The sequence below is a fragment of the Ursus maritimus genome, unplaced genomic scaffold, assembly GCF_017311325.1.
Source record: "Ursus maritimus isolate PB19 unplaced genomic scaffold, ASM1731132v1 scaffold_4, whole genome shotgun sequence".
NCBI lineage: Eukaryota > Metazoa > Chordata > Mammalia > Carnivora > Ursidae > Ursus > Ursus maritimus.
The window spans coordinates 19,460,633-19,472,977 of record NW_024426552.1 but is presented as its reverse complement, the minus strand read 5'-3'; positions in this window follow the sequence as shown (position 1 = coordinate 19,472,977).

The following is a 12,345-nucleotide window of genomic DNA, read 5'->3' as shown; positions in this document are numbered from 1 at the left end:
ACATGATGTAGGAAAGAAATCAATGAGGGAGTGATACTTGAGTCAGAGAAGTGAAGACTACAAATGGGATATTCAAGGCAAAGAAAACAGCCTGAGTAAATTTATATAGTATCCAGAGGTTTAGGGAATTAAAATAACTTTAGTATGACTGAAGCATGAAGTTCTCTTTAAAGCCATGTGAGAGATGTAGTTGGAGGTAGAACCAGAGCCAGTTGACCAAAGGGATTTTATTCCATTTCATGGGGTTGGTGTTTGGAACACAAAATAGTGATTATTCATGGTTTATGCAGACCAATGACCTGCCTAAGTCTGTATTGAGAGAAGGCCCTTATAAAGAAACCAGAGAGGCCAGTTTGTAATCTGTTGTGGTGCTTAAGGTTCTGGATGAATGTGGCAAGGAGGACAGGTGCAAAACCTTAAGAAGTTAGAATTAGTAGGGCTATTAAACCAATTAGATGTGGCAAGTGGAGGAAACAAAAGGTCTAGAATGACACCCAAGCTTCTTAGTTGACTGAACGGAGCAGGCTGCCATTCTCTAAGGCTGTGAGGAAAAAGAATAAGATTGGATCAGCAATACCAGGTTTGGGTTTGGCTGCACTCCACCTATGGTGGCCATGGGCTAGCCAAGTGGAATTGAGCTCAGTGATACCAAATGAGGTGCTTAATATTTTCACTTAGAGGTCTGATTAACATCTCCGCTACACATTGTCCAAAGTGATCCTGATTCTGCTTGTTTATTCTCTAATATCTCCAAATGAATGTAATGAACAGGGAATGAATTTTCCTTGTTGACCACCATATTATCTGCTCAACATTGTGCGAAGCCCCAAATATGTATATATAGCGAATATGTAAATTATAAATGAATAAAAGACATAGAAGTTGAATTTAAAATTTGATTGCTATCAGTCTCGAAATGGCGGCTAAAACCCTAGGTATAAATGAGATTATTGTAGGGAATAGCTAGTATTACCCATGAGGCAAAAGGTACAATATTGTCACACTAACATTTTTTTCATAAAATACCGTAAAAATATGAATCAAAGGAGCATAGGGCATTGAAAGACATATCTAATAAGCATTAGAAACTGTGTTGGGCATTATAATATAGAACCATCTCATATAAGTTGCCAAGAAACTTACCATGTTTTCTTTGATTAATTCAGAGGAATTTTAATTCAGAGCATGAAGATTGAATGTGGTATAAGTAAATATAGCACAGTGGAAACATATCACATAAAATACGCAGTGTGCACCAAGCAATAAAATAGCTGTATCTATTTCAGCAAAATAAATAAAATAATTTGTTCTTGGAAAAGTATTTTGGATTAGTCACTAAAACTTATTTCATGTTGATATAAATTTATATGCATTGCATAAACCTGGCTTTGACTAGCAATAAAAAACAAAATCCCATGGTTAAAATGCCTGAAGAAACATTGTTCACATGAAATTATAACTGCTACTCATGCCAGCATTGCCAGGACATCAATAACAAAATTCTAAGTTGATAGCACTGTCATGCTTTGCAGTCAGTATTATTTTGTGATATATTAAGCTGCCTCTCTGTATATCCTACTCTGATCCAGACATTACCTATGTGACTACTGTTCTTTATCTAGAATGCAAAGTATTATTTTCTCCAAAAGCGGCAGTATGCGTATCAGACTAAAAAAGAAAAATATATTAGTAGGGACAATTTCGGTTATTTATTGTAATTCTCATGGTTTCCCAGTAAATGAACCCTAACATAATTTTAAAAAACGAATAAATCAATATAAAAAATAAAATACCATAAATCAATGAGATTATGGATTTGTTTTAAAAAAACATTGTGCGATAGTGTTCAAGTTACTTTCTATTTATGTTCATCAGACTTAGAAAAAGAGACAACAAAATTTCTTTTACAAAGTTTCCCAATGGTATAAGTTAGATATTCCTTGAGTTTAAAACTTATTTTTAACAGATAAAAGTATTATATGAAAAATTGGAATTTGCATTTGAAGAAACAAGGGAGGTTTCAGTTCGGAGGAGGTGCTGTTGTTTAGTCTTAGGTTATTGTGTGTGTGCACACAAGCACGCACATTCACATTCATGTTAAAATGCTTGAAAACATTATTAAATATACCATTTATATCACACAAAAGTGAAGAATTACATATGCTCTTTCTATAACTCTAACCCATATAATTTTTAATTTTTAAAAATTTTTTAAATATTTTATTTATTTATTTGAGAGAGGGCATGCACAAGGCGAGCAGGGAGGAACAGAGGGAGAGGGAGAAGCAGACCCCGCTGAGCAGGGAGCCCAAGGTGGGGCTGATCCCAGGACCCTGGGATCATGACTTGAACCGAAGGCAGACGCTCAATCAACTGAGGCACCCAGGTGACCCCCATGTAAATTTTTCTTAAACTTTATTCTCTAGAACTGAGACCATTTTGCAAAGCTCATCAAAGTTTACAGCAGAGGAAAAAAAATATCTGGAGTGAAAGGTAAGGTACTAAAACACTTCTTGTGCTTAAATGAAGACAGGTTTCACTTTGTCTTATAAATTGGATATCCAAGATGCTTTTCAAACAGAGAATCTCACTGCTAAATAATTCTTTTAAAACACCAATCTAAATCATTGGAAGAATACCACACAGACATTGTTAAAAAAAAGAAAAGAAGAAAGAAAGAAAGAAAGAAAAAGAGAGAGAGAGAGAAAGAAAGAAAGAAAGAAAGAAAGAAAGAAAGAAAGAAAGAAAGAGAGAAAGAAAAAAATCTATGCAGGCCTATACTTTATGGATTGCATTATTGCAAGGAATGAAAGAAAATTAATCAATTCTTCTTCATCAATTTTGCATTATTTGATTGAAATATTTTCATTGAGGGTGTGGGCCAATACAAATTTTGTATGACACATTACCTTTTACTGACAACCAGAGCCAGGTACTGTGCTAGGAAATTTATAACTGGTATGTCTTAACAGTTAATTCATTATTATTATTTTATTAAATCTGGCAATCCAGGAATTGGCAAACTTCTTTCTGAAAGATCCAGATAGTAAGTATTTTAGTCTTTGTGTGCCATGTGGTCCCTGTCACAATTATTCCACTCCACCGTCGTTGCCCCAAGGCAGTGAAAGACAACTGTGTTCCAGTGAAACTATTTACAAAAACAGGCAGCAGGAGAGATTTGGCCTGTGTTATTACTCCCGTTTTGAAGATGAAGAAAATGAGTCTTATAGAAGTAAATTAACATGCTTAATGTTACACCCCTAAGTTAAGTGAGGGGAGGCAACTGAAAGCCAGATCATATTATCTATAACCTGTTTTGGGTATCCATAGCCATTCTTTCTCACTAGGCCATATCCTTATTAAATTTCATGATGAACAATGCAACTTACATTAAAACATTTTCAAACATCTTCTTTTATGTAAATATTTTTATGTTCTTTGTGATTTTGAGACATAAAAATAGTTACATGAGTAAAGATCTGCAGTACACAGTAGGCTCGATAATGCTGCATGAACCGGAGGGTTTCCCATGACATTTTTGGTGAGCCATCTAGCCTTAAAAGGGATTGTTCTAAATGCATAGATGTTTCTACGATTTGTCCTGCATGATGGACCACCTGGGCTTTCAGGTACACGGGCAGGCTAAGAAATGTTGTTTGTGAGACTTCTGCTCTGTAAATAACCTTGGGAGCCTGGTTATTTAAAATATATTGTCTGGCCTCCAGGTCAGAACTGGCCCTTCTGTGCTGGAGGCCAGAGCTACAAATCTTGCTTCACATCCTCTCCTGCTCCTGGGCTGCCGCCCACCCCAACCCAGTGGAATCTGGGAGGGGAGGCAGACACATATATAAATATAAAATATATTGAAAATATAAAAACATGGTAACATAGAAATGCATCTTGCTTCAAACTGCATGTAGGCAAACAAATGTTTAATTTCAAACCCTATTATTTGCCCTAGAAATATGGCCCTAATGGGGATGGTCAATTGGAAGTCTCACCTGAGGCAAGGATGCTCCCCCCAGGACTCTCAGTCTGGAATCCAGCCTGGCTGTCCCCGCGGGGCTTCCCCCCTGATGAGTCTGGATGTTGTGATTTTGGGGGAGATGTTGGGGGCCCTGGGGTTTCAAGTCAGTTGAGTAAACACCTAGAAGTGCAATTACTGGATCCTCTGGTAATACTATGTTTAGCTTTGGAAAAGACTGCCAAACTGTCTTCCAAAGTGGTTGTGCCATTTTGCACCACCCCAGAAGTGGATGAGCATTCTTGTTCCTCCACATCCTTGACAACATTTGGTGCTGTCAGAATTCCAGATTTTGGCCATTCTAATAGGTATTTTATTGTTGTTGTCTCCATGTCTTTTTACTGCTTCTTTTAACTGTTCTTTCTAATAAATTTGTCAGTTTGTGTCATTGTGTTTAACTCTTGATGAGTTCCAATTCACTAATTGTCGCTCTGTGTGCAGCCTAGAATTTATTCCATCAATTCTATATTTATTATATTTCAATGATGGTGTTTTTCCCATTAATGGAAATGGAGGAGTTTTTTGCGTTTTTACTTATTCTCTCTCTTTCCGTTCCTTTATCTAATCTTTATCTCTTTAATCATCCTAATCAGAATTATATCTGATATAGTGGTTCAGAGTTCCTTTCCTTAGGTGATATTGTTATAGTCTGTATTTACTAGGCAAGTTGGCCTACAGTTGTTTGTGTTCCTTGGCCTGTTTTACTGCATCTCATTAGGTATGTAAATTTATCCATGCCTGTCTAATGCCCATCACCCAGTTACCCCATCCCACCATTAGGTATATAAGTTTATATATATATATATATATATATATATATACACACATATATATATATACACACACGCACACACATATATATATATTTATAAAAGTTTATATAAATATATATATAAATATATATATAAATCATGTTCTCCAGGACAAAGTCTATCAGATTTTTTTCTCTCTATTTTCCAACTTCTTTGAAGGACAGGATGAGAGAGAGGGGGAGAGAGAGAGAGATAAAGTAGTATCTCAGTTTCTGAGTTTCTGATATCAAGGACTCAGCAGCATGTTCTTATCTTTCGAAGGATATTTTAATTTCCTGTTACCCCAAAGAAGTAAAACCTCTTCTGCTTCCTTTCTGATGCAGAATCCGTCATACCTCTATATCCACATACTGTTTTATTTTTATCCTGAACTTACCATGGTTCTTTTATATTTTCTTTTTTAAAATTTTGTTTTTTATAACTTTGTGCTTGGAGTGGGACAGGAGGTCAGGATAATCAAATCATGCCATTATGTTTGGCATGTTAACTGACCAGAATTTTCTTTTGATGTTACAAAATATACTTGCTATTAAATAGATTTATCCACTCATTAAAGGAAAACCTTTTCTAAGGAAATGTGTCCTGTGTCTTGTGTCCTTTTATAGAAAGATGAGGTAATTAACTTCCTGTTAAATACTGTGAATTGGAAAATAAATGAGATATATCTGTTAAAAAGTATAAGATGTTAATTATGGAGATTTACAGATAAAATACAAGAAAATGTATTGTGTTTGGCAACATAATCCCTATAATAGATACATAGAATAATTTATTATATAGTGTAATTGTCCTAAGTATTACCTTACACTTCTTAAGAAATTACTGGCAGGTAAGACCTATTGAGTCAACTGGGGCATCACTTTGGCATGCACAACTATTCTCTACAGTATATTTCTAGGAATCTGTCCAGTTTTAAATGATCCAAACTATTAGGCCCTGCTAAGTGAGTTCATGACTGAGTAAAGCATTTTATAGTGATACTGATGATGCAAACAGTAGCTAAAATAAGCTGATTTTACTGTGTTCTTGCCATGTTGCATAAGTTAGCACAATAATTGTAGCCATTAGCACACAATCCATCCTTCTGTTAACATCATATGTGGACTAGATCCTTAAGATCACGAGTTCTAACATGTCAGTGTGTCTTGCATCCTATAAACATTCCCAATACAACCTCAGCTCTAATTCTTTTTGAGACTATTTTGTTCTACCCTGAAAGGCAGATCACTAGACTCCATCAACCTGGAATTATTGTACTTATTTTCTTTCTTGACAGATTCATGTCAAATATTTCTAATTCATTTTTCCATTTATCATAGTCTTTAAACTATTTCCTTTTCCTAGCTAACCTTCCACCATTTCCTAAATTTTATGGCTTCAATTGTTTCCATTACCTTTAAACCAATTCAACTTTCCAGGTGAAAACAATCTGTAGAGAGCATAGTACAACTATTATCTTTCTTGTTAAATGCAATCTATGATTGTCCCAACAATTTCCCATTATTAGACATTTAGAATGTTATTCTTATTTCTAAGTGCCCACAAATCATCTTCTTTTGGGAGGAAATTCAGTTTCTTGTTTTCCAACTGAGCCACCTCTATAGTTTCACATAATTCTTACCATACAGGTGACATTGGCTTAATATTATCTTCAAGATCTTTCAGTGCACTAAGGGGCAAGTGGTCTGAGCTATTTGTGCTAGATTGATTTAGAAAGTTAGTTTGCTTTTAAAATTCTCTTCAGTTGCCCTTGAATATTTTTTTTATGAATTCTGATATTTTACTTTTTAAGTTAATATAATTGACAGAAACAAAAGAGAAGGACATAAAATAAGTTTGAGGACTTTCTCACTCTATTAACATTTTTCCATCTATTCTAAGCAGCAGACCTCAGATTGCATTGTTTTTCTTTTTTTTCCCCTTAAAGCCAAGGAAATCCCTTCATATCCTTTGCATTTTTGCAAATAGTAGTTTTATCTGGGTTTCCACCCTATTATGGCATTCTTAAGGGTTTATGAGATTCTTATTCATTAATTACACAATCTTTGTCCATCTTCATTAACTTTTAATTATGTATTTGTTCTAGACCTTAATGTTAGATATGATAACATCTTGAAATAATTCTTCTCTTTCTTATTTCCCCATTCAAAATTATATTTTCAGAATATCATTTTGAGGAGCTTTATAATTTTTTGTATACTCTTAATTTTTCACTTTAGTTTTATAACTGTATTTTCCCTAACCTTTTGAAAGCTTTCTTAAATCTAGAATATATGCTGGACTTCTCACAGTTTTCTTCCTGGGTATTATTAATGCTACTTCATTGTAAATTTTTCTTCTATTTCTTGTTAGAAACTAGTTGTTAATTGATAGTGAATGTCATGGCTTGTAGAGGAACTACCCTCTTTTCATTTTCAACTTTCCAGCAAATAAAATTTTCCACAAGGCAGGTTAAGAATATATCACTTTCTATTAGAGGATCAGTGCAAAGAGCTACCTGTTTGATGTCTCTTTTGTTAACTGTTTGATGTTTCAAATTCTGTATGGTTTTTGAAATCAATTAATGAATAGATGTCAAACATTGTAAACTTATCTTCTGTGCTTGGAGCTCCACGATCTCCCAATGAGATTTGTAGGTGGGGATTTAATTTCATTTATCTTGCTTGGGGTTTTATCTTTCCTTTGACTTTGTTTCTTTTATAAATGTGGTATAAATTTCTGTTATTATCCTTAGAATATTGTTTCTCTTCTCTCTTACTCATTTTTAATACTTTAATATGTTAAAAATGTTCATTTATCATCTGCATATGTCTTGTGATGTCTCTTCTCTTCTTTCTCTTTATCTCTTTCAGCTGAGTTCTGGATACTAATTTTAGTTTTATATCTGTTGAGAAATATTTCAGTTCCAGGTAATGTGCTATTTAACCAATCCATGGTAGCTGGGAAAATGAAGATGCAAAACAGATACAAGAACAAAACAGAAACAAACTAAAAGAAATTGTGACAGATTTACTCTGACTGTGAGTTTGAAGTATTGCTTGGCCATCCAATGAAGATTTTCATCAGGCATTTGGAAATACAGGACTAAAGTCAAAACAGGAAACCCAGAAGAGGATTTGTGCATTCCAAGTGTCAGATCATGTTAAAATATACTATACAACATTATTGAGTTGTAGTTTCCACTTGCTCATGATGTAATAAAAGCTACAATAGTGTATAGTAATAGTAATTTAATAGCAATGATAATTTAATGTGATACAGGGAAAACTTTATCAGAATGAAGGGTTGTGGGCTCACTATCAAGAATAATTTCAGAACCATTGCTTAGAGAAATTGGGAGAGGGTGGCAAATGGTAATGTCTTCCTGATTAACTGCACAGACGCACACTTTATTAGAACACAATGTTATTCATCAAATCCAAGGCCATGGACACTAGGAACGACTAGGCTGCTTATAATAAAAATCATGGTATCTGACTTGTGCTTTGTTTTTTCTTTACCCCTCACCCAATTGTATTATCTCAGGACAGTCCTTTCTACTTTTTTAAACGACTTTTTTGCTGAATTTAACGCTGGTCTTCAGTTAGTAGAGGCAAATCTATTTATTTTTCAAAGTATAACGTCTGAACCATGTTTCATTTACTATTTCTTAGAATCTATACTGAAGCATTAACAAACTAAGAACTAACTTGAGGGAAATAAGTTTAAATGATATAATTTCCATCAGAGGAGGAAATGAAATCCCATTAAGGAATTAAAATGGTCACCATGCTTGTAGGGTTGGATACACTAACATAAAAAAAAAAAAAGGTAAAGAAAGAACAATCCATTAGAAATTTGGTAATTTAGTCATTAAACACAGAAAGAAAGAAGATTCACATGGGCAATGCTTTCGGAAGCCATCTGCAGTAGATTATATTATTGTAGAGCTAATATCCACTCACCTTTTCCTTCCTGCATGGGAGAAGTGCTCTTCCCTACCCTACTGATGGTAGGTTTCGTTTCTTTTACTCCTGCCATTTGCCATGAAAAGAACATACCTTTGGCAGCCCCTGTTCTGTCGGATTGAGTCCTGAGTGAGAAGGCTGGTGGACAGCTAAATCCAACCCATAGCCTGGAGCAGAATTCTAGAGTTCTCTGCAGATTCAAAACTGTGAAAAAATATCAATTGTTACCAATCACTGAGATTATAGCATATTTGTGTGTAGCGTTATTGCAGCTAAGGATGACTAATACAATACTCAAAACAATGGCTAATACACTAGGAGAAGTAATTTCTTTTTAGAGCGAGATAGAGGAGGGGTAGAAGGAGAGAGAGAGAAAGAAAACCAAGCAGACTCTGTGTTGAGCGCAGAGCCCGACAGGGAGCTGGATCGCACAGCACTGAGATTATGACCTGAGCCAAATACATCATTACATGTAATTTGTCTTCTTTTTTATTTGAAATGAATAAAAATTTGTCATTCTCATACTCTTGGTAAACATTTCTGTTTAGATGTGTATTTATTCTGTCTGAAATCATATTTAGTTTCTGAGTTTATAGGACAAAGAACCAGATTTGAAACTGGTTAGTTTTCTAAGGTAACTAATGATCAACTGGAGATGTTTTAATGTTGTCTCTGTGCCAACGAAAGAAAAAAATCTCATTTTTCGATGCCATGTAAATGTGAGTTATAACTAACACCCTGTAAACTGAGAAAGCGAATTATCTTAGTCAAGTCTTAGATTCAAGGTATATGTTATTACTACTATTTTCTATTTTCTAATCTAGATACTTGTACAACATTGTTTATTGAGATTTTAAGAAAGGTAGAAAAATTGTTGTGATTCACTAATAAAATTCATGCTTCGTAATCTGTGCCAGGAATTATAAGCAAAAAAGAAAGTAGTAACAGCTTTGCCAAAGACTTGGTTAAAAGGAAGTATCTCTATAGATAGCAATTTGCTATCCTGCTAAGTTTAGCGTTGCTTTTCAAGATAATATGTGCTATTTTAAAATCAGATAAAGCTTTCTGTTTTTCTTTTTATAAGACGTAGAGGAGGCAAGATGTTCCAGGAAGCTAAAGGGCACATTAGAAACAAAAACATCTTTAACTGAGAGAGGACTTTAAGATCTTTTTGTTCTCTGTCGATTATTAAATTACCAAAATAAAAGATGGATTTAAGTAGGGATCCAGTTATGAGAAATCATGAAAGACAGAACACAAAGAGAAGCTTGAAGTAAGTGAAGGAAGAATGACAGTGAAAATAAGAATACAGGTTCGGGGTTACCCTTACCATGAATGGTGTGTTGGGGTGCCTGGGTGGCTCAGTTGGTTAAGCCTCCAACTATTATGATTTCAGCTTAGATCATATTTCATAGGTTGTGAGATCAAGCCTAACGGGGAGTCTGCTGGGATTCTCTCCCCCTGCGCCTCCCCTCATTCGTACTCTGTCTCTCTCTCTTTCTCTCTCTAAAATAAATAAATAAATCTTAAAAAAAAAAATGAATCACGTGTGCACTGCCCAGAAACTGCTTGGAAGGGGTCTACCTCCTGAGACAGATAGGCATAAACTTAACTGGAGCAGATGAATAATAAGTCCAAGCATAATTTTAACTACTTTACATAGACTATTTCATTGAATCTCACAAAAACTGCACGAGTATGGTAATTTTCTATCCATTTTCAAATAAAGAAACTGAAGCCCAGAGTGATGAATAATCCTGTGCAAGACTGCGTTGTCAGTGTCAGAGCCCAGATATAAATGCATTTGTTTAATTGTGGAGTCCACAGCCTGGGGTGGTAACTTGGATGTAGAAAATAAACTTATGACATGCCGTTGCTTGAAGGCTGAACCCAACTTTAGATGTTAGAATTGAGCGCATTCTGAGACAAGCCATAAGAGACTCTGAACTATGGAAAACAAACTGAGGGTGGCTGGAGGGGAGGTGGGTGGGGGGATGGGGTAACTGGGAATGGGGATTAAGGAGGGCACTTGATGTAATGAGCATTGGGTGTTACACAACTGAAAAGTCACTAAATTCTACCCTGAAATTAATAATACACTACATGTTAACCAACTTGAATTTAAATAAAACAAACAAAGAATTGAGTGCATTCTGTCATAATTCAGATATATTTTAGATACTTATGGAAATGGACAGTTCTAATTTTCCTTGTATGACATTATTTTTCTAAATAAAAGTATTTATATAACTTGATTTTAACACTGATTAAATATCATCCTAAGTTGCTGAATGCACCAAGTTTATCATTTAAGATTGAGATAATACTAAATAATTGGGGTAATTGGGAGATCTCCTTTTTCATTTCTGAATTTGTGCTTATCTCTGCAAGTTAAAGTTAAATAAAATAAAAAACCATGCCAGATAGTTTAGGCATTAGTAAATTATACCTAGACTTATTTATTAGGTTTCATATTTTCCTAGAGCTGCTCAGAGTCTCCTAGTGGTAATTTCTAATTATATAGGTTACAAATTTTCTCTTTTTACAAATAAGGAAGAGAAGACAACACCTAATTCGGCATAGGCATAACTGTAACCCTCAGCCACATGATCTATTGTACAAAAGAAGAGCAGTATTGACCACCTGTTATTGTTTTTGATAAAATAGAGTCACTCAATCACCAGCTGAACTTATTACAGAGAAACCATAGCAATGATTTTGCTACTATTCTAGTAGGAGAGTCTTTATGGTTTATATGATTTGCAGAATTTAACACATGCACTTGAAACTTTCTAAGAAATTGGTTAGCACTTTCTTTTTGTTTTTGTTTTTTTGTTTGTTTGTTTGTTTTCCAAACTAATATTTGGAAGGTTGCTTGGCCTGTGGTGTCAGACATATGTAATTAATATTCCATCTAGCTTGAGGCATGTAAGGAATCAGAGGAATATGACACATAATCTTTGATTTTTTTTCTTCTTCCAAGTACAATTGAACCAGTGCCCTCAATATATAACATGTAGGAAATCATGGTGACTCCCATGCTTTCAGGGCAAAGAGATAAACCTTACTGCTAATTCTGGGAATTGTCGTTTGCGATTCAATCAACACATTTGCTCATTAAAAACATCTGAAGAAACTGGTTATTTCATCAAGTATATTTGCTTTGACTCATATTGTAAAAATCAGTAACTCAGAGGATAGTTTAACATTAAGGTTTTAAAAACCCCAAATTATAGAATAATATATAATACAAGGAAAACTACAATGCTCAATACAGTATAACAAAATATAGTAGCAGAGAAAGATATGATTTTACAAACCAACATGAATGGATGTGTTAAAAAAGATGTCTACAAGTTTCAGAGATACTTTAGTGTTAACTGTAAGCTAATGAATAGCAATTGGGAGTTTACGTACACTGTTAATGCATCTGTTGTAAATGATTAGAGAAAACGATTAAATGTTTAAAAAATACCGATTTCAATAATAACATATCAAACAATTAAAAATTTAAGGGTATAGATCTGTCTTAAGTGTTCCCACAGCAAAAGAATTCCTTTTA